Source organism: Pseudorca crassidens, chromosome 7 (assembly GCF_039906515.1).
Source record: "Pseudorca crassidens isolate mPseCra1 chromosome 7, mPseCra1.hap1, whole genome shotgun sequence".
NCBI lineage: Eukaryota > Metazoa > Chordata > Mammalia > Artiodactyla > Delphinidae > Pseudorca > Pseudorca crassidens.
Genome location: NC_090302.1, coordinates 6,834,882 through 6,860,340, shown reverse-complemented (window position 1 = coordinate 6,860,340; position 25,459 = coordinate 6,834,882). Strand labels below are relative to the sequence as shown.

The following is a 25,459-nucleotide window of genomic DNA, read 5'->3' as shown; positions in this document are numbered from 1 at the left end:
AACTCGAATGAGTAGAACGTGTCAGCGGCGCTCTGCTTCAGGCTGATGTTGGGTGTTTTACATACATTGTCATCTCACTGTTACTCTTGGAGGGAGGTTTTATTATTGACTTTATTTTCCAGATGAAGTAACTGAGGCTCAGAGAGGTCAATTCACTTTCTCAAGGACACACAGCTAGGAAATGAGAGAGTCAGGATTCAAACCCTGATCTGCTGGCTTGGAGCCTGAATCCCTAAAGAAAAAGCAAGTTGAATGTTTTCAAAAATAAAACATTTGAAGCACCTACTATGTGTAAGACGTCGAGGTAGGTGGCAACAAAATTAAGAACGGGGTGGCCTGAGAGCCTTCGAGAAACTCATAGTTGAGTGAGAACACACGACTCCAATAACACCCTTGTGAAAGTTAAATGCGAAAAGCACCACCATAAAAGAACCTCCGGGGCTGCAGGGCACCAGGAGAGAGGTCGAGGGCAGGGAGGGCAGGAGCTGGGGGAGGAGGCCCAGAAACAGGGAAGCCTGGTTTGCAGCAATGAAGAGGAATTTTGGTGGAGGCTCTTTGCAAGGGCAAAGGCATGGCAGCCTGAGAGGAGGTAACACACTTGGGGTGGTGTTGCTAAAAGCCTTAGAAAAGCTACCTTTGCTGTATAAAGGTAGGGAGCCACCGAAGGTCTTTGAGCAGAGGTGGGTATGATCCTGCGGGAGTTGGAGAAAGACAGTTCTGTAGGCAGAGAAATGTCCTGGAAACATACATGCAAAAAAACTAGAAGGACGGGTGAGGATGTACTGCGTGAACTTTTGCAGCACTTCCTTAAAAAAATTTTTCTTTTGCCTGTACAGGTATGTCTATTCCAAAAAGAAAGAAAGAAAGAAATTTGCAAAGGAAAGAGCCGGGAGACAGAGACATAGAAGACTGCAGCGGACTGAGCCAGGATGGGTGGGTCCAGGCCACCTCTGACTGATGGCTTTCCGGCGATTTGAGTGATGGGCCATCTGGCAGCACCTTCTCAGAGATGCTTACCTCTACAGGTGAGGCCAGGGGCTGTGGGGCTTGGAGACCCTCCTGTTACCTAGAGCCTGAGCCTCCCCTGACTGATGGCTTCAGCCTGTCCCTACTCGCCCCAGAAGACTGTCCTTAGCAAACTCATCCCCACTGTGGGACACAGGCTGAGCCTTAAATCCCATTCTGGGCTATATGGGGACAGTTATCCCAGGGGCCTCCCTCTGTCCTGGAGGACAGACTGTCCCATGTAGGAGCACCAGGCCCTGTGCTAGGTGCTTTACGGGCAGTGTCTTTTAATCTGAATACAATCCAGAAAAAAAAAAAAAAAATATATATATATAATATATATATATATATATATATATATATATATATATATATATATATATATATATATATATATGTTGCTCTCCCCATTGGACAGATGGGGAAATGGGGCTCAGAGTCTTGCCCAAGCTTCACAGTGGTGGCGGTGGTGTGAGTCTCGCCCAGGGTGGGGTCACCCGGGAGTCCCGACCACTAGGCTGTACTGCCTCCAGCTCTTTAGGAGAAAATCTATCCCTCTGGTCTCCCCAGATCTCATGCCTTTGGCCTGCTCTGGTTCCCAGAAGAGGGGCCTCAGCCTTCCCTCTGAGCCATTCCCACTGCCTGGGATGCCTCTCCTCCCTTCTCCCCACCATTCACAGGGCGAACACCTCCTTGACCTGTGGAGCCCAGTGAAACCACGACTTCCTCTCCAGAGAGCCCCAGACTGTCCCTCCTGTCCCCTTATCTATGTTTCCATAGAGTTCCCAGGAGGGGAGGAGAAAACTCAGGGGATATGGCTGGGAGATGAGTTCCAGCCCAGCCCCGTGTGGGCGGAGAGGAGGAAACAGCTGGTTCTGGGTGCTCAGAAGGGCAGGACTGGGGCAGGGTAGACGTGAGAGGGAGGGAGGCCTTGCCTCACCCAGGGAAAGACGGATTGGCCAGCCCCTGGGGTTAGTTGAAGGAGAAGGACACATTCCAGAAGGAGAGGGAAGCAAAGATCCAGGCTGCCTTGCCTGGTCTGCTCCGCTCCGCGTTAGCCCCAAGACGGCGGCCCTTTTCTGCCTGGCCCACCCACTGTGTGTGCACGCAGACCTCTGCGGCTAGGCCGGGGGTGGGAAACTGTCTTCTGTGCACAGGTGCCCTAGACCCCCACCCCAAGTGAGCCTGAGCACAGAAAATCCCCTCTTAGAGCCCAGAGACCTCCACCCCAGGGTGGAGATGACCAGCATTGGGAACAGAGTGGCATGGGTTCCTCCTAAACTCAGAGAATCCCCAGTGTCAAGAACAGTAACTGGCACACAGTAGGCACTTAAGCATCAGTTGGATGAACAAATGAATGAATGAGTGATTGCCTGACCCCAGGCCCAAGGAGGAGGGCCAGGAGCCTTGAAGTCTGTGGCCTGCTCCCTTGTGAAGCAAGACCTCCCGCATCCTGTTGAGCCCCTGATGTGCCTGGGCTGGGGGCCGGGGCTGGGAGCACGCGCAGGCTTCAAAGCGGGGGGGGGCAAGTTGGGGCACTGGGAGTGCCACGGTGAAGCAGCCACGCTTCTGGTGAAACCCCCTCTGATGCCTGGGCCCTTGCAGCACTGGCGGTCCTGAAGAACTTTCAGGTACCCCCGGATCATCCCAGAGGGGACCCCCACAAACAGTTCCACAGGGGGCAGTATGGCATGGGTGTTAAAGCCAGGGGCTGTGGACTTGGACATCTCTGGGCTCCAGCTTCACCCTTCGCCTGCTAGACCACTGCCTCAGTGTCCTTGTCTGCAAAGGGGCCTGATGGAGCCCCTGCGGCACAGGTTTCCTGGGGAGAGCACATGAGAGGTACCAGCTCCAGCACCTTCTGTCTGCCATTGTTGTAAACAACGGCACAGGAGAGCAGGGAGCAGAAAACACCCAACACCCAGGCCCTGGGTTCTGGGCCCTCCATGCCACTCACTCACCGGGTGCCTTTGGACAAGGCCCAGCCTCTCCCCAGGCCTCAGTTTCCCCATTGTACAGTCAGACCCTGTGACCCTTCCCCCAGCCCCAAGCCAGACTGCACACAGCTGCCTCCCCCAGACTTACACACAGCCCTTGGGATTGCCCAGAGGAACACAGGCAACGCTCACACACACACACACGCAGGCCCTCACACAGGCTTACACGCAGGCCCGTGCTCCCTCGGGCACACACGTTCACACAAGCGGACACACAGGCACACAACCACACTCATACACGTTTACACTTAGACCTCGCGGGCACATCCCACCCTCTCACTCCGCCCCCCATGCCGCGTTCAGGTCCTCCCCACCCGGCCCTTACCCTTGCCCACGGCCTCCACACCGGCTCACACTCATGCTCGCTCACACACACCCCAAATCAGCCGTGCACCAACTGTTGGCGCGGGCGGGGCTGGGAGCGGGAGGGAAAAAAGCCCACGACTCAGCCAGGGAAGAGGGGTGCGGGGGTGCGCGGGCGAGGGAAATGACAGCCCGCGGTCCCCCTCGAGTCCCGGCTCATGAATATTAATGCGGCGGTAATTAAAATGCAGGGACGCAGCAGGATGGATGCGGCTGCCTCCGGAGCGCTGGGGAGCGCGGCGTCTTAGCAGGCGGGTGGAACCCGCTCCTCGCCGGCAAGCGCGGAATCGGGCTCCAGGGCCTGGATCCCGGGCCGGGGGCTGGGAGCGGGGTGCCGGGGGTGAGGGGGGTCGGTATTTTTCGGCGCGGCGGAGCGTGACGACCCCGCGTTCCTCCCGCCCGCGCCCTCCCGCGCCCTGCCCTAGGCCGGGCTGCCCGCCAGGCCGCCGTTTTCCGGAGCCGGCCCCCTCCCGCCCTCGCGGCCCGGTGATGTCATCTGCACAAAACTTTCCGCTTCCCGGCCGTCTCGGGGCCCTGAGTCATCACCGCCCCCGGTCCGGCCCGCGCCGTCTGTCTGTGCAGAGCTAGGCCCCGCTGGCCCCGGCCTGACGTCAGGCTGGCCGGGCCTGGAACCGCGTGGGGCCCCTGAGCCCCGCACTGCGGGCCGCTAGGGGCGGGGACAGCACTCCTGGAGGCTTTGGAGTAGGCCGCCTTGAAGGGCACACACTGGGGTTCCAGGTTCAAATCCGAGTCGCATTATGCGGGTTGCTTGACCTTGGGCAAGTCCTTTAGGCTCTCTGGACGTCGGTCTCATCTGCCACTTAGCAGGTGCTCAACAAATCTTCCCAGACTCAGTAAGGGAATTGCACAGACCCAGGCCCAGAGGTGGAAAGAGACTCACCCAAGGTCACACGGCACGTGGGCAGCAGAGCTGAGTTTCCGGGCCCAAGTCCTTTCTGCCTTGCCGCAGGCTCTTAGCCACCTGCAGTTGAGGGCCGTTTCCGCAGATGCTGGGAAAACCGGCTGCATACATACAAGGTGGGGGAAGGGGGCGCATTCTGGAGCAGGTCCGCCTGGGTTTGAGTCCTGGCCAGTTTTCTCATTTCTAAATCACGACTGATAATCTAGCAAGAAATAAGAAAAGGATAAGATATATAAGAAAAGACCATGCAAAGTGAAGGCTCTGGGGCAGCTGTTAGCGCGTGACCCAGATTATGAACCTACCGCAGTCAGGTGAGAGGGCCATTCTGGAGTCCGGTCACCTGGGTTGAAATCCTGGCTGTCGTCGCCCACCCCATGCCCTCCTCTGTGCCCTCAGGCCAGGTACTAACAGCTGAGCCCTGTGCCAGGGCTGCCATCTTCCGCATCTCCGGCCTCCTGGGGTGCTGGGAAAGCTTGTTAGCAAATGCCCACCCCACCCTTCACCAGAGACACACACAGACTGCACTGAAAACGTGGACAGTTCTTAGGCTCTTTCTTGGGTCTTTGACATATAATCTCGGGACCCAATTTATAGACGGGAAACTGAGAACCTTCTAGCTACTGCTCTCAGCGGCTGAGCCGGGATTAGGCTCAGGTCCGGGATCCCAGACCACACAGCTTCCCAGATGCGCGTGGCCGGGGCTCTGGCTGTTCCGCAAACGCGGCCCCACCACCACCCAGCATCTGCCCCTGGTCCAGGCCCGCCCCTCCCGCCTGGTCAGTGCGGCTGAACCCTCTCGGCGCACCCCCTCCCCCCCAACTTCCACCCGCACTCCTGCCCGGCACACCCTCAAGCTATCAGAGAAAGAGACCCGCCCTACCCGTCCCCCAGCCTCACTGGAACTCTTTCAAGTACTCCAGTGCTCTGGGCGCCCTCTTCTTGCCTAGAGGTCTTTGCATGTGCTGTTCCCTCCCTCTGCCCGGAACACCTCCTCTGCTCCCCCGTTTTCCTGGTTAACACCTCTGCCATCTCTCCTTAGCTCTTCCCCTGGGGAGTGTCCCAGTTACCACCACCCCACAACACACACACCAGCACACAGGCACAGACACACCCCAAGGCACACACACACGCTTGCGTGTGTACACACTCCATATGCCATAGGCCGCAGACACACATCCCACCCATATCACACAGACCATTCAATGTGCACACCTTACATACCCTGGCCACACAACAGACACACACACATTCACACACAGACCTTTCAACAGTGGTGCCCCTCCTCTGGGTCCTATAGACTCTAATCTTGCTTCCCCGCCATGGCATTTACCCTCCGCACTCCGGTGAGGGCAGGGACCCATCCTCCTCTCCTCCACTCCAGCACAGGGCCTTGCACCAACTCTGGCTCAGTCAGTGCCTGGACCCGTGACCCCCTCCCATGGCCAACATTGTCCCAGTCCCACCTCCATCAAGGTCCTCTCAAGTGAGTACCTGCCCCCATTTGTGCCAGGAGCTGTCCTCACTCCCAGTAGAGTCACTCCAGGCCTGGCCCTCTCACCTTCAGGTCACACACACTTACCTGGGCTTTGGTCAGCCGCACTCCCACCCAGACCACAGCTACTGGAGTGGAAGGACACTGTCTTAGATGCTCCCCACCCCCACACCCTCTCACCCCCACCACCCCTCCAGTGCCTCAGGAATATTTGGTGACTTGAACAGCACCAGAGCCTTGAGGTCACTTCTCTCCATAGTCTCAACTTTCTCATCTGTAAAATGGGGTCACACTGAAAGTGCCTTGCAGAAACTCAGAAGTGTCAGAGTGGATGTTATTTCAGGGCTACCGGGTTCCTGCTGGGCCGAGTTTGTGAGTGAACTGAGCTGTGGTAGGTGCAACTCATCCCCTGTGTGAGCCCTTCCCCAACTGAGTGTCCTGGTCATGCCCTTCCCTTCTGGCAAACTGGGTCCCTGGGACACTTTGTGCCAAGTCCTGGGGGTGGGGTGTTTGCTTGGGGTTCCTGACAAGTAGCTTGTAGAGCTACTTGTAGAGAAGGAGGGTGGACCTCTCCTGGAGAGTGACCAGAGTCAGGAGAATAAGGAGGGGAGAAAGGCAGACGCGGGGAAGGAACTGAGTTACCCGCTTTCTTCAAGGAGATGGGGAAGATGAGCGTAGACCCTCACAGCATCCACCCTCGTCCCCACTGCCCCTTGGGTGTTAGGGCCCCTCCCTTGGCCCAGCAGGAGCCCAGCAGCTCACCTGAGCTCAGGTGCAGGGTGGCATGCACCACCCCATAGGCAGAGATGGAGAAACAGAGGCCAGAGCGGGGAGACGGAAAGGGCACGCGGAAATGGGGGGGTACGGAGCGGCCACGCGCTGCTCTTGGAGTCGCTTGTATTTTCATTCACCGGGGTTCACTGGCACCTCCGTGTGCCCGGCATGGAATTGTGTCCTGGGTACATGGTGAGGAACGAATCAGCTGCTGCCCTCATGGAGCTTAGGGTCTAAGGAGTGAATACATGAAGGCAGCATGAGAAAGGCAGGAAGGAGGGATGCTGGGATGGTGAAGAAGGGGCACGCGTGCTCATTCATAAACACTCCCTTACATCGGGACTTCCCTGGCGGCCCAGTGCTTAGGACTCGGCGCTTTCACTTCCGTGGCCCGGGTTCAATCCCTGGTCGGGGAACAAATATCCCGCAAGCCATGTGGTGCGGCCAGAACAAGACCAAAAAACCACTCCCTTACGCGGACCTGCATTTGTGTCCCGGAGTTTCTTCCAGAACTTTTCTTATCACTTCGCTCATACTCATTCTGTCTATGAACGTGTTTGTTTTTTGTTGTTTTTTTGGCCGCACCACGCAGCATGTGCGATCTTAGTTCCCCGACCACGGATCGAACCTGAGCCCCTTGCACTGGAAGCGTGAAGTCTTAACCACTGGACCACCAGGGAGGTCCCTACGAATGTGTTTTGAACACCTTTGCCTGAAGCAGGGGGCAGAGTGATTAAGAGCAAAATCCAGACTCCTCCTCCTGGCTGTGTGACTTCGGGCAAGTCACTGTCCCTCTCTGAGTCTTCATGTAGTGTCCTCCTCTGGAAAATGGGTACATATCCCACAGGGCTGTTGTGATGAGTCCCCGAGATGTGGTGGAGTGTCCCCTCTGGCATGGGGACCCAAGCTTGAGTCTATTCCAAGTGCCCCCTGGGCATGACTGCCGTGCTCAGGCCCCCTGGACCACTAGCCTCCTGTCTCTGCCTGAACCCCAGTACCTGGCAGCTCAGCTCTTGGAGGGTATGTGCAGTCCCTGGGAGGGGGAGGCCCAGCACCAGCTGGCCATGATGACAAGACAGTTTGGTTACCCAGCCGAGTACTCTGGGCTCCTGCCTGTCCGAGGTGGAACGTTTCAAATAGAGATGAGTTCTAGAACCACAGGGTCAAGTTGGTGAGGGCAGCCATGGGCCCTGCCTCCTGCCTCTGGGGCTCACTGATTAAAAAAGGAAAATTGACCACAGCTTCTAAGTACTGACCACCCCCACCTGCCTTGCCTAACTCACACCCAACTGTTCTCCATCCATTCAACTCCCTGGGCATCACCCATAGGACCCCCACAGAGAGCCTTGGCCTGAGACCTGGGGACGGGGCCTGAAAGCAGGTACTCACCAAAGGGCAGATCATCAGAGGAACTTGCCAGGAAGCGTCATGAGACCCCAGGGTGTCAGCCTGGAAGAGAGCTCAGGGATCACCACTTTGGCAACCCTATGTTGCACAGACAGAAAATCTTCAGCTCAGAGAGGTAGAGACAGTGGCCCAGGGACCCACAGCAAGGTACTGGCCCAGCTGGGACTAGACAGGAAGAGGGAGGTGGTTGAGCTTTGGAACTCAACTGCCCAGGTTCAAATCTGGGCCTGTTGCTTGCCAGCCGTGAGCCTAAGTCTCTGAACCCTCTGTGCCTCAGTGTTCTCATTCTGTAGAATGGGAAGAATAATAGTTCCTATTTCAAAAATGGCTGTGAGAAATAAGCATACACTATGAATAAAAGCAGGGCTTGGTATACAGTGTGCAATGGATACTGTCACTCTCAGGTTCCTGATTTTTATTTTTTATTTTTTTGCTGCACCTCGTGGCTTGCAGGAGCTCCCATCAGTCCGATTTCTAGCCCAGTGCAGACCCATCTGTCCAATGAACTTGCAGCGTCACCTACTCTGGGCCAGTCACTCTGCCAGCACTGAAGATGGAGCAGTGAACAAGACAGACCAAGTCTGCCCTCCTGGCGCCTATAGCCCAGATGCGAAACACCTGAAATGGGTAACTCCAGAGAGAATCGGCTCATTACGGTGTCGCTTCTGCTGATCCGGGGATTCAGGCAGGGTCCCATGGGGTGGGGACTCTTAAGCTGATATTGGCAAAATGAAGAGCGGAAAGCATGGTTCCAGGCGAGGGGAATGACACGCCTGAAGACCCTGGGGCAGAAAGGACATAAAGCTGTCCAGACTGGAGAGAAGGTCCAAATGGCTGGATCTTAGAACCGAAGGTGATGGGAGGGGAGGAGAAGCTGAGAGGAGCCAGATATCCGGAGCCTGGGAATGCTGCTTTGAAAGCCTGGAGAGCCAGAAAGGGAAGGAAGTGATCAATCATGCTTGCATATTAGAAAGATCTGTCTGGGGGACATAAAGGGCAGACTGGGCAGGGAGGTGAGCAGAGAGTGGGAGCTGGGGGCCCAGCCTGGATTGGGGCAGGGGCAGTGGGCACAGGGTGAAGGGAGCTGACTTCTTGAAGTGGGAAGCTCTTTAGGTCTTGGTAAGTATTGGGCTTGGGGGTTAGGGAGAAGCAGTCGGCGATGGCACCTGGGAACTGGGCAGGGTCAGGTGCATGGCTGGAAGCGATGGTCAGGGGCAAGTTCCAAAAAGAGGGGAAGCGCTGCATCCAGCTTGGGCCACCCCAGTCTGCAGCAGTGCCCGGGGACCACAGCGCAGTCCTCAGACCCCAGTCCCAGTCTAGACAGCGGCACTCTGGCCCTTTTCTGATTGTGCCTTTCCTCATGGGGCAAGGAATCTGTGATCTGGGCACCTGAGACCATGGAATTCCCTGCTCAATGCCCCCCAGCCCACTTCCTGGGTCCATCCTCCTGGGGGTGGTCTGAGCTGCCTGTTTGAGTACCCCTAATCCCTAGGGGTGGCCAAGAGGTGGCTGTTTGCCATGGGTGTGGGCAGGCTGGAGCGTCAGCACCCAAGCTCGTAAAGCCCCTCGTGGAAAAGAGCAAAACCTGCGCAGAAAGAAAAGAGGGGCTGAGTGGAAACCGGAGGCCAGGGCTGCCTCTCCTCGTGCTGCCACTTCCAGCATGGACCCCAGGGGCCTGAGACTTCTAATTACAAACCCAGCCTTCCAGGGGTGTTTGTCCTTAGGAAGGTGTATTTGTCAAGGACGGAGGACAGAACGTATTTTATTTAGTAGTTCGGCAGCTTGATTTATAACTTGTAAATACTTAGACACAAGGTATGTGGCCTTTGCTTGTGCCCTGCCCTCCAGTGTTGCCCAGAGAGGAGCCGCCGCCCGGGTTCCACATCGGCGTCGGCTGGCTGACCCTGGACCTGGAGGTCGGCCGCAGGGGATGCTTCAGGCTTCTTCAGAGCTTCCAGACCCAACTTCATGTGCCCCCACAGCACATCCATCCTTTTTTAAAAAAAAAATTTATTTATTATTTATATTTGATTGCATTGGGTCTCTGTTGTGGTGCGTGGGCCTCTCATTGCGGTGGCTTCTCTTGTTGCGGAGCACGGGCTCTAGGCGAGTGGGCTTCAGTAGTTGTGGCACGTGGGCTCAGTAGTTGTGGCACGTGGGCTCAGTAGTTGTGGCTCGCGGGCTCTAGAGCGCAGGCTCAGCAGCTGCGGTGCACGGGCTTAGCTGCTCCACGGCATGTGGGATCTTCCCAGACCGGGGCTTGAACCCGTGTCCCCTGCATTGGCAGGCAGGCTCTTAACCACTGCGCCACCAGGAAAGCCCCCATCCTCTGTCTTTATCCAAGGGTCCTCCTGCCTCCCCCTTTGAATGTTCACCTCCAGCCCCTCCTGCTGCAGGAAGCCTTCGCTCCCTGGAGGCCCTGGCTCTCCAGCTTGTCCCTGGTGTTATTAGGTCACAGTCTCCTCTTGCGTGGCCTGTCTGGGGATGTGAGTCCTGTCCCTCCTGCGGGACCAGGAGCTCCGAGAAGCAGCATCTCCCAGCAGAAACAGTATCTTGCATTGGGTAGGAATCCAGGCTCAGAACGCACACAGGCTTGGGGTCAAATCCCAGCTCTGTCACTTTCGTGCTGTGTGACCTTGGGAGGCGCTTCTCTGCTCTGAGCCGCTTTCTTCTTCTGAAAACCCATAATCATAAGTGTACCTCTTGCAGTGAGGAGGCAATGTGGAACACGGAGCCCACGTGTGCCCGGCACTTGGCAAATACTGGGAAAGGAATTAGGAAGGGCAGGAGTTACATCATTCACTTCTTTTTACAGCTGAGAAAACAAGTAGAGGAGGCTGAGGGAGGTGAGGTTGTTTGCCCAAGGTCACACAGCCTGTAGGAGGATGGGGCCCGAGAGAGGCTGACTGACTTGTGCTCTAACCACTGAGCTCTCTGCCTGCGGGCCAGCCCCCCAAGTGCCCTTCCCAGCCTCCGTGGCCCGTGGACTCCCGAAGGCCGTGTGGGGCCGCGGGGACAACTGGCACGGCCAAGGCTGAGTCCGCGGGGCGGGAAGGGTTAACGAGCTTCGCCGCATTGGGCCGGCCTCCGGGGGAACCAGCCAATGGGCACGCGCCGCGATGAGGTAATGCCGGGACCTAGCGGAGTGGGCGGAGCCGGCGGGGTCCTCGCAGGATTTGAGTTCTTTCCCTCCCCACCTACCCCTCACCTTTGACCTTCATGTCCCCCGCCCCGCCACCCCGCAGCCTTACACCCGTAGAAACCCCTGTGGTGGAGCTGAGGGTCTCGGGTGGCCCTGCATCCCTTAAGGTCTGCGGCAGGAACCCGGAGACGTACTGCCTCCTCCGGGACTCAGTTTCCCCTTTTGCAAGAAGATCACTGAAGACCAGACCAGCGGTGGACGTTCTTGGATCCCAGGACGATTTTCAACCCCTCCCTGCCCTTGGCCCACACTGTAGAGGGCACAGTCCTGGCCCCCCTCAGGCAGTGCCCAGCGCCGGGGGGTGGGGGGGGGGCAAGGAGTCTGCCAGGCCAAGGGGAGGGAGACTCACCGGCCCAGTCACACCCTCCTTGTGACCCCAAAGTATCAGCCCCTCCCTATCCCTTCGGTGTCTGCGATGTCGCTTCGCTGCCTCCAAGCCCCAAGTTAGCTGCAAAAGCAGCTGGAGGAGCCGGTTTGGTGGTCACAGGTCAAAGTTCATCGAAGCACCAAAATTAATTGAGCGTCTACTACGTGCGGCTCAGAGCTTCGGGTCTGGCCGCTGCCTGGCCGGCTTCCGGGGCTGCCCACGACTCGGGGTCCCCATCCCGGCCGGCCTGCAGGGGGCCGAGCGCCAATCCCGCAGTCTGGGCACGAAGTGGTTAAAGCCTTTCTAGCCTAGCTGGCTTTGCTGCCGGCCCGGGCTTATTAGTCAGCTCGCGGGGAGAGGGGCGGTGGGTGGGGGAGAGGAGGGGCTCGAGTTGAGAACCGCAGAAAGCTATTCTCAGGGGCTCCCAAGTGTGGGGAGGGCGGCTCAGCAGGAGCTGCTGCTTCCCAGAAAGTTGATTATTTTTAACCCAGGAAGAAGAAAGGAAGGAGGCGAGGGAGAAGGACTCAGAGAAAAGAGGAGAGGATGGCAGAAGAGAGGAGAGGATGGGGAAAGAGAATGGAGAGGGGGAGGGGGAGGGAAAGGGGTGGGGAGGGAAAGGGAAGGTGAGCAGGAGAGAGGGGTGAGGGAAGGCAGAAGGGGGGGAAGGGGCAGACTGTGGGATCAGCGAGGGGAGTGCGGGGAGAGACTGGGCCAGCTGGAGTGGCGGAAGCCAGCTGGGGGTGAGGGGTCTCTGGGAGGGGAATGGATGTGGAATAGGGCACTGCCACCCTTGTAGCCCCTCCCTGCACCCCTCTGGCTCCTCTTCCAGGCCCCTGGCTGGGGGCGGGGGTGCTCCCGCTGGACCCACCCCCAGGCCACCCATCCTGGTCTTGCCAAGCCTGAGCTGAGAGCAGCGCCCCCTCGAGTATCACCAACCCAGGGCTATGCAAGGCACTGGGGCTTGGGGAGTGGGGGGCAGGGTGCTCTCCAGCCCACAGCAGCCTGGTGACTTGCCCTTGTCGGGGTGGTGATCACTGTGGGAGGGGCAAGGAGGGCCACCCTGAAAACCCCATGGCCTCTGCAGGGAGGGGTTCCTGGAGAGAAGGGCGGAAGCAGGGCAGAAGGGACCTCGGGCCCCCTTTCTCCTGCCTTGGGGTGGAGTCAAGCTGAAAAGCAAACCCAGTGAGGGGGCCTATGGGGAGGGTGCTGGGGTCACAGTGACAAACAAGACAGACAGCCGGGTCCACACGGGGCTCACAGTCCTGCAGGGGAGGCTGAGGCTGCGCAAACCATTCTGAATAATGCAGTAAATGATGACAAGAGGGCGGTGGGCTGGGAGGGGACTGTACAGGGGCTGAAAGGGCTGGTCCCCACGGCCTGATCTCTGCAGAGATCATAGGAGGGATCCCGGAGGAGGGAGGAGGGGTGCCTGAGGACCGGAGGGTCTAACTAACGAAGGGAAGAGTGACTGGTGGAGGGAGTGAGGATGGCGTGGATGGGGGTCCCAAAGATACAGACCTGAAGGCCCAAGAGAGGATCAGTGTGGCCGACCAAGGCCCTTGTCCTAGAGGCGACTGGAAGCTTTGGAAGTTTTATAGAGCAGAGTGAGGAGATCAGATCCGCAAAGTTCACTTGGGCTGTAGGGGACAAGAGTGGATACAGGAGTGGTATCAAGGTCCCAGGAGAGTGAGGGCAGCCTGGCCCGGGGCAGCGGCTTCTGAGACAGAGGGGAGGCTGGCCTTGGACGTGATTGGGGAGGTCCAGAGGACAGGAGTTGGTGTGTCATGGTGTGGGGCTGACGTAGACCAAGAAGTGGTGGTCTACAGGGAAGTACCAGGCTGCAGCTCCTGCAAGGACAGAGTCAGGGGCTGTCCCCTGAAACAGAGGGCAGCCCGGGGAGCAGGCTCACAGGAGGTCAGGCATTTGTGTTGGGACAAGGTGGGGACAGGCTGCAGGGACAGCTTGAGCAAAGGCACGGAGAGGAGAAGGGCAAGGGGAACCACATGTGGTACCTCGGGATGTGCTGAATCTTCCAGAAAGAGGGGCTGAGTCTGGTCATGGTGGCCTTGACTGCAGGCAAAGGCGTCTGAACTCAGCTTATAGTCAGTGTTGAGCAGTGGAAATGTGGGAACAGAAGAAGGACGCAGGGAGGGTACCTAGCAAACAGTGACCAGGGCGGGCAGGGGCCTGCACCCCAAGGCCGGAGGGGGGATGGGCATGACTGGGGCGTGTCATGAGCCCGCCTCTGGGACAGCCTGTGGGGTGGGTGAGCGAGAGTAACTGTGTGTGTGTCCCTTGCACTGAGTGTCCTGCCCTTCACTTGAGGCAGGACCTGGGGGACACATCCAAATCCTCCAGGACCAGAGAGTGGTCTGACCAGGCCAGACCAGACCAGGGGGATGATGGATGGAGGAGGACCTCAGCCCCTGGCCACAGCTCTGGAACTCCTTAGACAGACACACACACACACACACACACACACACACACACACACACACACACACACACACACACACACACACACACACACACACACACACACACACACACACACACACACACACACACACACACACACACACACACACACACACACCCCATTCTGGAACCTGGAAGCAGCATCTGACCACCCCCCAGCAAAGGAACTGGTGTGGGCGGTGCTAGGTTATTGGCTGGAGGGCAATGTCTGTATGCTTTTAACTACTGCAATGTTCCGAGGAGGCCTTGTTGCAGCAACCCAGGGTCACCCGTGCCCGCTTCCCACTCAGGGCCCAGGTTGGTCCTCTCCCAGGACGGGAGGGCAGATCTGCTCAGCCTAGTGCTGCATTTAATAGGAGGGTCCAGTGGCTCAGCTGAGGCCTGATTCCAGATAGTGGCTGGGGGCTGTGGCCTGGCCACCTGCAGCTCTGACCCCACCTTCAGACTCTTGGACCACATGGACCTGTGGCTTTCCCATCAGTCCTGCTACCTACCTTTAGCACCCAACCCCCTAGGGCAGGTACACATCATAAAGTCATGGTTAAGATTAAGGAACAGGGCTTCCCTGGTGGCGCAGTGGTTGGGAGTCCACCTGCTGATGCGGGGGACACAGGTTCGTACCCCGGTCCGGGAGGATCCCGCATGCCGCGGAGCGGCTCGGCCTGTGAACCATGGCCGCTGAGCCTGTGCGTCCGGAGCCTGTGCTGCGCAATGGGAGAGGCCACAACAGTGAGAGGCCCGCGTACCGCAAAGAAAAAAAAAAAAAAAAAGATTAACAAACAAACCTGAATCCATACCCATTGCTGCCTGGTGGGCTGAGAGCTCTGGCTTCTGTGCCTCAGTTTCTTCATCGGCAAAATGGGGATAATAATGGCAGAGGCAGAGAAACTATGGAGGTAAGGCCTTTAGCAAGGAAAGGGGCCTGTCCCAGTTCACTTGGGGCCCTGAAGCTTCCCCATCAGTACAACGACGAGGGGTGTGGGCTGCAGCCCTCCAAGGTGGAAGAGAATTGGACTTGCCACGGGTCAGGTGGTGGTATTGTTCCCATTTTGCAGATGAGAAAACAGAGGCTCAGAGAAATCTGTAACTGGCCCTACACAAAAGGAAGGGTTCACATTCTCAGGCCTGCTGGGATTTGGGATTCGGTTCCCACCGCCCTCCAGATAAAGAAACTCAAGTGCAAAATGCATTTCCCCGCCAGGACACCCTTCTCTCCCTCCCCAAAACCCACACACAGTGACTCTGGCCTGGCTGTCTGGGCCCAGGAGGAGCCGGGTCCCCATCAGGCATCTCTGAGCTGGCTTTCACATCGATGGAGCACAAAGGGGGGTAAGCCGGGCAGAGAAAGAGCCCGACAGGCGAGGAGCCGGCTCCGCGGGCGCCTTCCTCCCTGCTTTCTTCCTCTCTCGGCTCTTTGTTACGCTCCCTTTCAGCTGAGCCGGCAGAGCCTGGGTGTTCCGAGCTGACAATAATTGCTGCGTCTAGACAGTGTCTGGTATGAGGCCTCCCTCTCCCGCGCCTCGCTGGCCTCCCCGAGGCTCCCTTTCCCAGCGCTGCCGGCCCTGCCCCACGCCCTGTGTTTCCCACACCCCTTCCCCTCTCTGGCTGCCCGGGGTCCCCGTCTGTCCCGGCTCCCTCCTGCTCAGACCCTACCTCTCTCTCTCCCTCTCCCCCTCCCACCCTCAGACTCACACGCGCCCCTTCTGGTCCCCAGGCCTGAAATCAGGGAACAAAAGTGTTTTTGCATGGGCTGGGGCTGGGAGGCCTTGGAGGAGACTGAGCCCAGCAAACCCTCCTGACTGTCGGCCGCTCACCTTGCTGGATTCTGTGCTGAGCTGGGAAGCACTGGGATTCATCGGCTCCTCCCCTCCTCTTTCCATCCAGGCTTGGATGGGAACCCAGAGGAATCACCAGAGGTCCAAGGAAGAACCTCCTGGTGACTCTGACCATCAGCCGTGGATAGAGCGCTTTCAGGAGATACAGGGGGTGGGAAGTGAATTTTCACAAGTTCTAAGATTTGTCCCTGCCCCAACTCAGACCAGTAATTCTGGAAGATTTTCCAGAATCTGGAATGTCCTCACTGGGATCAGAATCGAGACCCTCAGTGTGATTTTGAGACAGTAATAATAACAGGCAGCCTTTGCTCAGCCCTCTCCCTGCGCCATTTATTTAATCCTCCCAACAGCAGAGAGAGAGAGGGAGAGAGAGAGAGAGAGAGAGAGAGAAAGCACACACGTGCGCAGAAGCCTATGATTTGTCCCATTTTACAGATGAGGAAACCCAGGCCCAGAGAGGTTAAGTAACTTGCCCAAAGTCACAAAGCCAAGCAAGTGGAGGAACCTAGATTTGAAGCCACAGAGGCTGGCTCCAGAGCCCCGGTAATTAATAGCAATAGGAGCATTAAATGCTTACTGAATACCCGTGGCTGAGATTAGCACTTTACATGTACTATTTCCTTTATCCTCATAATGCTGTTAGATAGGATCCGGGATTCTGCCCATTATTTACATTAAAGGAGAATAGCCCAGGGCTGCTGGGTGTGGCCAGATGGTGACCTAACTCCACATCAGAAAGGCCTAGTAATCCACGTGCTGCACATGAAAGGCTTGGCCTTGAGTAGAAGCTCAATAAATGTTGCGATTCCATTTCCGACTTCTTCCCTCTGGGCTTTCTTGAGCCCTGGCTAGGCTGGGGGAGACAATGTGGGGCTCTGTCCTCCTGAGACCCTGGCCTAGAGGGAACTGGCAAATCAGTCACTTTCAAAGTAGACGGGGAATTATGATGATATGAGGGAGGCAGGGCCTCTGGGGGTCAAGGGGAGGGACCCTGAATCCAAGAAGGCTTCCTGGAGGAGGGTGAATCAACACTGTCCTGGAGGATACATAAGAGTTGGGCAGCTTAAGAGGGAAGGGAAAGGTGTTCCAGGCAGAGGGAACCACACATAAGGAGGTCCCAAAGTGAGAGAGGAACAGGGTCATCTCAGAGAACCAGAGGTCCCTAAGCAGCTTTGTTGGACTGAACAGATGCAGGGGCCAAGGAGGGAGTTGGGGGAGCCATGAGGTTGGAGCTGCAATTAGGAAGGGCCTCAACTGCCAGGCTGCTGGGAGGTGGGACCTATCCCAAGGCGGGGAGGCTGGTTAGGGAACTGCAGGGCTGTCATAACCAGGAGGATGTGGAATGGGGTAGGCTGGGTGGATCAGAGAGAGACCCTGAGGAGTTTTAGAAGGATGGTCTCCTCTGATGTTGGGGCTTGGCCTATGTGTTTGCCTTCAGTGGCATTCCAGACGTGGACATAGTGAGGACGAAGGCGTGGAGGTGAGGGGAGCCAGGTGTGTGCTCTGGGAAGGAGACAGTGGGGCCAGGTACCAAGTGGCCTTTGGAAGCGAGGTCAGCAGCGAAGGTTGGGCAGCTCAGGTAGGAAGATTAACTGGGAAGATTCATCTGGAACCTTTGCAGGATGGATTAAAGGGGCAAAGCTGGAGGCAGGGAGGCTGGGGAGGAGGCCAGGAGGAGGCCGCTGTTGACCGGGTTTTCCTTGCCAAGCAGATTTGTCCTCATCTCCGGCCGCTCTTCCAGTCTGCAGAGTCATTTTGATTCTGCACCGACTCCTTCCCGTAGGCTGCTTACACCCTCCGCCCCCAGCTGGAAACGGAAGGGGGACTCTCACCATTCAGTCCTCATCCAGGCCATCGACAAAAATGTCAGACAGCGTGAGTCCACGCCTGTACGCCTCTCGGCCGCCAGTGGCCAACACTGGCAGATCCACCGATGAGCTCCCAGCCTGCCACCTCCGGGCCTGCCTGCAGCACTGGACCTGGGTCTTGACTTGGAATGCGAAGCCTGGGCCTAACCGGGAGCCATGGACATGCAGAGACAGCACCTCCCGTCTCTAGACTGAAACGCTGAACTGTGTATCTGATGCTGGGAGTTCACAGGCTGGAAGAGGAGAAGAACAGGAACAGGGACATGATATAAGGCTGATGGGGATGGTACAGGAGCACTTATGGTGAAGACCACACAGGCCCACCATCCCGGACCCCAAATCCCTGGGCGGATGGGTCCAGAGCTCGGAATGTTTCCAGTTGTAGGAGGAAAGCATGACACATAGACCACATCGCTCCTAATACCGCCAATGAAGGGTGGGGCACCCCCGTAATCGAACTCGTTAACACATCTGCAGCAAAGCCTCTGAACAAAGACATAAATACTCTGAATCTCAGTTTTCTCATCTCTAAAGTGGGCAATGGCGGTAGTCGGCTCACACAGTTGCCCTAAGAACTTTTTTTTTTTTACATCTTTATTAGAGTAGAATTGCTTTACAGTGGTGTGTTAGTTTCTGCTTTATAACAAAGTGAGTCAGTTATACATATACATATGTTCCCATATCTCTTCCCTCTTGCGTCTCCCTCCCTCCCACCCTCCCTATGACCTAAGAATTTGCTGCTTCTCATGATACCAGCCAGCCCGCAGGGCCTCAGACACAGGCTCTTGTCCTGCCCCAAGCCCTTGGCACTTGCTGCTCCTTTCTGGAATATTCCTCCCCAGACATCTCACAAGGTCGCTCTCTCACCTCCTTCAGGACTCTCCTCCAGCACGCCTTGCCCTGGCCGTCCCAGTCTCCTCCCGCCCCTCTTGTTCTCCTTTCTCTTTGTTCCCAGCCTCTAACATCTGACGCATCATTGATTAAATTACTCATTTGTTAATTGCCTGCTCTCCCACGGCGGAATCCAAGTTTCGTGTGGGCAGGACTCTGTGCTGTCACCCACTTTGCCCCAGGACCTAGGACAGAGCTGGCACAGATGGGCACTCTGATTTTTGCTGAATGAACGATTGTCTGTTAAATGTGCCTCGCACATCAGAAAGACTCAGTAAAGCACAGCTGGTGTCATCACCATTACTGTTATTATCGATGCTGCTGCTGTTATTATTATCATCATCATTACTATATTCCTGAGCTGATCCCAGACCTTGGTTCTCCAGCCTCTGAAATGGGCATCCAGGGGACTGAGATGTCGGCCGCCACCAGAAGCGGATCAGGTCCTTGCAGGAGAGACAAAGAACCTTGCCCGCCCCCCTGGGGGTGCCTGCACCCCTCACTGGAGAGAGAGGCCGGGGAGAAGCTTGGAGAAGGCACACAGCCCCAGTGAACAGGGCTGCCAGAAGGCCATACATAATTCATTGCCAAATGGGGCGGTGGGCGACTGTGCGCTGGGGCTCACTCTGCGCCTGGCGCTTTGCTGACTGCTCCTCACACGCTGCCTCATTGCATCTTCGCGGATTTGCAGGGTGCGAACCTTCCCCCGCCTCCCCGTTTTCCCCGGGGGGGAGACAGGTTCCAAGGATGGGGCCACCGTGCAAGTCACACAGCTTCTCAGTAGCCAAGCAGTGTCTCTAGTCGCTGCCTCTCTGTGGAGGAAAGAGACAGCCCTGGGGACGGAGTGGAGACAGAGACCTACCCCAGACAGGGCAGCAGAGGACAGGCTGGGTCACAGCAGGGCTGAGGAAGGGGCAGGGGACCCCCAGCCCACCTCACCCTCCTCTCCTGGAGGACGCGTTCCCTGCTGTGGCCACCAAGAGTGCTGGCTCTGGAGTTTCAAGGGCTCACTTTGCTCAGTTGGAAGAGTGACAGAGCCCACGCCCTGGGGCTCTGCAATCCTCCCGACAGGATGCTGGCCCCAAAAGTGGCATCTGCCTAGGGGAAAAACCAATCCCAAAAGGTTACATACTCTACTATTCCCTTTACATAACATTTTCGACATCACAAAATGTTAGCAATGGAAGACAGATTAGGGACAGGCTGGATGGGGATGGAATGGGCATGTGGTCATAAAAGAGCGACAGGCGGGATCCTTGTGCCGATGGACAAGTTCTGTATCCCGACTGTGAGACTGTGACGGAGGATCCACAAACCTGTGATAAAACTGTATAGAACGAAACGCACACACAAAATATTACAAGTAAAACTGGGAAATCGGAGTAAGGTCGGTGGGTTGTGTCAATGCCCACAGCCCAGCTGTGATCTTGTCCTATAGCTCTGCTCGGTGATTCCATTGGGGGAAACTGGGTGAAGGGTACAGGGGATCTCTGTGTCATTTCTGATAACTGCACGTCAGTCTACAATGATGTCAATGGAAATTTCAATTTTAAAAATGCCATCTTGGGGGCTTCCCTGGTGGCGCAGTGGTTGAGAGTCCGCCTGCCGATGCAGGGGACACGGGTTCGTGCCCAGGGCCGGGAAGATCCCACATGCCGCGGAGCGGCTGGGCCCGTGAGCCATGGCCGCTGAGCCTGCGCGTCCAGAGCCTGTGCTCCGCAACGGGAGAGGCCGCAACAGTGAGAGGCCCGCGTACCGCAAAAAAAAAAAAAAAAAATGTCATCTGGGGAATTCCCTGGCGGTCCAGTGGTGAGGACTCTGCGCTTTCACTGCCGAGAGCGCAGGTTCAATCCCTGGTCGGGAACTAGGGTTCTGCAGGCTGCGCAGAGTGGCAAAAAAAAAAAAAAAAAAGCCGTCTGCCTCTGCCCAGAAAGGGTTACGTAAACTACTGCAATTCGTTCTCGCCCAACCCCACAACCGCCCAGACCAGGACAGGGACAAGTGGGCATTTACCAGGCAGCTAGAGTTTTCCTCAGCTCTGAATTGTCCTTCCTGCCTCACTTGGAGGGCCCTCAGTCTTTATTCCAGAATGTTCCTGTCCTCTCTCACCTTCCCATAGACAAGAATTCAGTACGACCCCATGGGACTCGAGATGGACACTGGAGGAGGACGAGGAAGGCCTTTGTCATCAGTCTCCTGTCTGCATCCGGCTGGGACTCCTAGCCACGCTCAGAGGCTCCCAGTCAGGATCATGAAAACAGCAACCCTCGCCCACCTTGGTCTCCTGCTCCACGAGAGTGTGGGGCAGCGGAAAGAATGCTGACATCTGGTCCCACGGGTGCCAGACCCCACCAAGCTCCTGCCTCACCATGTGCGTCTAGACAATCCCCGTCTTCTTTTTGGTTCTTAATTTCCTCATTTGAAGCACAAAAGAATTGGACTGGATTATCCTTAAGGGTCTTCCGGGCCGGTGAAGAGGTGACCCTGGCCCCCATCCTGCTACCCAGAGGACTCTCCTTCACGTTCATGTGGTTGGACAAGAAGAGCTGGGCCCTAGGCCTGCCTCTAGCCCTTCCCTGTGCTTGCATGCATGACCTTGGGCCCTCCCTGCCTTTCAGCATCAATACAATTGAGAGGGTTACACAAGCTCAGGTCATTAAGTCACTCAACAAACATGTATTGAACACTCACTAACTGCCAAGCACTAGAGAAAAAAAGCGGGGTTGGGGGAGGCAGGGAAATGCCGTCCCTGCCTTTGTGGAACCTGCGGTGTAGGAGGGAAGAATGCCACAAAGAAATAAAAAATTGCAGCTGATTTTATGCAAAGAAGAAAAGCATCAGCTGGGATGGTGTGTTTCAGGGCCATCCTTGAAAGGATGGGCTTCCCTGGGAAGTAACAGTTGAGCTGAGGTCTGAGCAAGGAATCAACTGTAAGCAAAGAAAGGGGAAGGTGGCCAAGGGCAGAGGCTGCTCCAAAACAGGGAGCAGCAAGAGCTGGGGGCCTGTGCAGAGTGAAAGCCCAGCGTGAGAGATCACGGTCCAGGAAGGGGCAACAGCTTCAGTGGATGACACAGGAGAGCAGGGATGAGGGGAGCAGGGATGACGGGAGTCAGGCTGAGCAGGCTCGTCTCCATCCCAGACAGAAGGGATCCTTTGAGTCACATTAAGCAAGGGAGTTACCAGATTGGATTTGTGTTTTGAAATTTTCCTCCTGGTTACCAAGAGGAGAGGGGACCTCATGAGCCCTCTTTGTTGCCTTAAGTGATTTTTACTGTGGTGTCATTCGGACAGGTACAAACATTAAATGAAGCATAAACTCCTCAAAGCTCTTATACAACCATAAAACCAAGACAAATTGGTCGATCAAATACAAAATCAATTCAAATCAGATTAATTTCATATAATGTATCCTTTGTTTGAAACCCTGTCACCACCTACAGTGCAAGTGTGACCGAACTATGATGGCTTTGAGTCTGTGGGGCAGAGCAGGCTGGCTTTATAATCCAAGAAGAAAGAGGCAGACAGCTCAAGAGAAAAATGGAGGAAGTGAATTAAAGTACTTCACAAGTGAATAGCCAACCGGCAAATGCATGATAAAGTGCTCAGCTCCGTAACTCATCAAGGGGAAATGCAAATTAAAACCACAGTGAGCTACCATATCAGACACAAGAAAAGCTAAAGTGAGGAAGACTGACAACGTCAAGTGTTGGTAAGCACGTGGAGCAACTGGAACGCACACCCAGCTGGCGGGTATGTGAATTGGTACAACCACTGTGGGAAGCATGTGTCAGGTCTGCTCAAGTTGGGCATGCCCTACCCTCTGACCCACACTTCCACTCCAAGGCATGTACCTAACAGAAGTTGATCCTTGCGTTCTCCAAAGATGTGACTGGGGATATTCACAGCAGCGCTATTCACACAGTAGGGCTGCTGGAATGAATCCAAATATTCTGGAGCTGGAGAACAGACAATTTGTAGACTAGTCCTGCGGTGGATGGCTGGGCAGCTTTAAGGATGGATGACCTACAACGAGCCACAACAGTAGAGATGAACCTCACGAACATAATGTGGAAAAGACGTTTACATAAAGGACAAAAACAAGCAAAATTAGTCTGTGGTGTTAGAGATCAGAGTAGAATTACCCACAGGGAGGAGGGTTAGTGACTGGGGATTTGGAGGAGGGAGAGACCAATGGACTAGACAGTGTGGAAGTTGCTAGAAATAGCACTGTGGTCCTCAAGGCTCTGGACTCAACTGAGAGGCCAGACATGGGGGGAGGAGAAGGACACGTAGAAACGCAGCTCAGGGTCCCCTGGCCCCCTTTCCTTGCCCACACAGGCCAACTTGCAAGTGGTAACCTAGGTGCCTGGGCTTGGCTGGAAGGAACTAGACATCAGGCATAAGAAAGGGCTGGCCTTCCAAGCCAGAGATGGAGAGCTCCTCTGGGGAAGAAGCCTTGCCTGTAGCCCTGGGGCACTGGAGATTGGTGGAGACCTTGGCACCAGCTTCCAGGTAAGAAGAGGGTGCTGGGAAGCGTGAGGCAGCCTCACCAGCCACAGGCCACCGACCCCAGGCAGCCTCAGGGAAGCTCAGCTCCAGTCCTAGCTTTGAGGATCCACTTCTTTGTACCTTAAGCCCTCCCCCACCTCCCAGGTTTGGAGCAGGTAGAGGAGGAGGGTCATTCCCTGCTCCTGAAAAGCAGACGTATAATCCACATGCCGGTGAGAACGGTCCTGACCGTCTGGTATGAAGCTGTTGCTCAGCAAAGTCTGGCTGGATGAACGCCCAGCTGAGCATGATGCTCTGTGCGTGGCTGACTGGGGCCTCCCCATGAGAAGTTCATCGACAGGTTTGCAGGAAAGGGATTGCAAAATAAGTTCAGAGTTTTCACTTAAGAAGCACCCACCATGGGCCAGGCCCTCTGCTCAGAGCTTTGGTGCACAACCTCATTTAATTCTCCTATTTAACACACCAATAATTCAGACATGACTATTTTTAAAATCAAGTCTGACAATATCTGCCTTCAGTTGGAGAGTCTAGAGCTTTCACATTTAATGTACTTTTTTTTTTTTTTCAGTACACGGGCCTCTCACTGTTGTGGCCTCTCCCGTTGCGGAGCACAGGCTCCGGACGCGCAGGCTCAGCGGCCGTGGCTCACGGGCCCAGCCGCTCCGTGGCATGTGGGATCTTCCCGGACCGGGGCATGAACCCACATCCCCTGCATCGGCAGGCGGACTCTCAACCACTGCGCCACCAGGGAAGCCCTAATGTACTTATTATTGTGGGTGGGTTTAAGTCTGTCATCCTGCTACTTGTTATCTATTTGTCCCCTCTCTTCTTTTTTCCTTTGTTCTTCCTTGACTGCCTTCGGTTGGGTTAATCAAGTATTTTTATAAACATTCCATTCTGTCTTCCCTGTTTGCTTTTTTAGCTCCACCTTTTTAAATTTTGGGCTGCTCTCAAAGGGATTACGATGTTCATTCTTAAGTTATCACAGTCTGCCTTCCAATGAGAATGTACCACTTCATGTATTCTGTAAGGACTTTACAAAAATAGAATTCCATTTCATCCTCTCCTGTACTTTGTGTTATTATAGTTGTATATTTTACTTTATATGTGATATAAATCCCAGGAAAACTGTCATTTTGCTTTAAGGAGGCAATTAATTTTTAAAGAAGTTAAGAAAAGGGAGAGTCTTTTGTATCTATTCACATATTTACCATTCCCAGTGCTACTTTTTCCTGTAAAAATTTCCTTGTAAATTTTCTACAGTTCTATCTGGTATCATTTTCCTTAAGCCTAAAGACCTTTCTTTAGCATTTCTTAGAATTCAGGTCTACTGGAAACAAATTCTCTGTTTTATCTATTCAAGAATGTTTTGATTTTTCCATTTTGAAATATATTTTCACTGTTAGCATTCTAAGTTGACAGATTTTAACTTCATCTGTGGTTAATTGTTCTATTGTCTTCTGACTTGCATTATTTTCACGAGAAGTCTGTTGTCTTTTGCATCATTGTTCTCCTATACATAATTATTACATATTTTTTTCTAGCTGTTGTCCAGATTCTCTCTTCATCTTTGGTTTTCGGCAGTCTGACCATGACGTGCCTGAGTGTGATTTTCCTTGTATCTATCCTGGTTAGGGTTTGCTGAACGTCCTGGATCTGCAGGTTGACTGCTTTTTCAAACACGGAACATTCTCAGCCAATATTTCATCAAAAAAAAACAAACAATTTTTTTGCTCCATTATCTCTCTTCCCGCCTCTGGGACTCAAATTACACGTATGTTAAGACTGCTTGATGCTGTCACATAGGTTATTGAGACTCTGTTCATTTTTTCAATCATTTTTCTCTTTGTGCTTCAGTATAGATAATTTCTATTGATCTGTTTTTAAACTCACTGATCCTTTTTGTATTGGGTCTAGTCCCATCCAATGAGTGTTCAACTTCAGTTATTGTATTTTCAAGTTTAGAATTTGATATGATCCTGTTTTTTAAGAAAAAAAGTTTCCACATCTCCTCTTGTTATGGGTTGAATTACGTCACCCTCCGAAAAAAAAGATATGTTGAAGTGCTAACCCCCTGTACTTCAAAATGTGACCTTATTTAGAAACAGGGTCACTACAGATGTAATTAGGTAAATTAAGGTGAGGTCATACTGGAATAAAGTGGGCCCTTAATCCAATATGACTGGTGTCTTTATAAGGAAAGCAGAGAGACACGGGGAGAACATCATGTGATGACAGAGACTGAAATTCTTGCAAGCCAAGGAATACTAAGGATTGCTGGCAGTCACCAGAAGCTAGGAGAGAAGCATGGAACAGATACCCCTTCAGAGCTCTCAGAAGGAATTAACC

At 54.9% G+C, this 25,459-nt stretch overlaps 1 long non-coding RNA gene across 1 annotated transcript; it reads left to right on the top strand.

Annotated features, from left to right (window-relative positions):
• Positions 1-496: 496 nt before the first annotated feature.
• Positions 497-20,163, top strand: LOC137227352 (uncharacterized). The gene is made up of 5 exons (XR_010944811.1): positions 497-649; positions 837-1,025; positions 8,414-10,811; positions 10,910-11,084; positions 17,554-20,163. It is a non-coding gene; the product is annotated as an uncharacterized lncRNA (long non-coding RNA).
• The last annotated feature ends 5,296 nt before the right edge of the window (positions 20,164-25,459 follow it).